This window comes from Belonocnema kinseyi, chromosome 9 (genome assembly GCF_010883055.1).
Source record: "Belonocnema kinseyi isolate 2016_QV_RU_SX_M_011 chromosome 9, B_treatae_v1, whole genome shotgun sequence".
NCBI lineage: Eukaryota > Metazoa > Arthropoda > Insecta > Hymenoptera > Cynipidae > Belonocnema > Belonocnema kinseyi.
This window is the reverse complement of record NC_046665.1, coordinates 23,659,735-23,660,851: the sequence shown is the minus strand read 5'-3', so window position 1 is coordinate 23,660,851 and position 1,117 is coordinate 23,659,735. Positions and strand designations below refer to the sequence as shown.

Genomic DNA, 1,117 nt, shown 5'->3' with positions numbered 1-1,117 from the left:
TTTTATTTTTCAATACGTAATGTTCAAAAACATTAATATAAATCAGGTATCCAAAAAATGAAGGGATCTTTCTCAATATTTGCCGAAAACTTCAGTTCATTTTAAATAATTCGACGTGAACTAAGTTAAATATGAGAAAGTATCGAAAAATAAAGTAACTGTGGAGACGCAATATCAAACTTATATTCCGAAAAACTTTTTCAATATAAAAACCCAAAGCAACTTAGCAAGAGTATCATATCGTTTATTTTCATTTATTTTTTAAATAACACACAAATGATGCATAGTGTTGATATTGTGCACCCGTACATGCATTATTTCCAGGTATATTCTTATATTAAGCGTACACCTCAGCTGCATTGTTTTTAATGCATTAACGTAATTTGAAGAAATCGGAAAGTGCCCCTCGTTTGGATATATCTGATACCGATTGGAAAGAAATTGATTCCAATAACGAACCTCCAAAATGAAAAGGAAAAAATTACACAAAATACGCAGGCCTGAAAATTTCAACTGTTTTTCTCCACTCGCACTAGTGAACAAAAATAAAGAAAATTTTTTTCCAACATTCAACCAGAAAATATGAAAAAAATCGTTGAAATTCTTTGAAATCGCTTTAAATTATTGCAGTTGATTGAAAATTCCTTTGGAATGCTTTAAAATATCCTGGAAAATTTAAAATCCTTTAAAATTTCTTGAAATTCTTCAAAGCTCTTGAAAATTGCTTACAATTACCAAAAATACCCTAAAATATTCGGAATCCTTTAAAATCTCATACTAAATTATTGAAATCAATTGAAAATATCTTGGAATCTATTAAAATATCTGAAGATATATGAAATCCTTTAAAATCTCATATTGACTTACTGTGAAAAATTGAAAATTCCTTGGAACCTTTTCAAAAACTCTCAAATATTTCGAAACCTTTGAAATATTTTCAAAGACCTTTACATTTTTTAAATATTCCTAAAGGACTGTGGAATTTTTTTAAATAACCCTGCTAAAGTTGCTAAGATTCTTTTAAATTCTTTTAAAGTATTAAATTAGTTAAAAATTCCTTGACATCTTTCAAATCATCCTCAAATATTTAAAGACCTTAAAAATCTTTTGTGATCTC

At 27.3% G+C, this 1,117-nt stretch overlaps 1 protein-coding gene across 1 annotated transcript in view; it reads right to left on the bottom strand.

Annotated features, from left to right (window-relative positions):
- Nucleotides 1-1,117, bottom strand: part of LOC117180445 — a 72,197-nt gene that overhangs the window by 69,998 nt on the left and 1,082 nt on the right. The window lies entirely within an intron of this gene.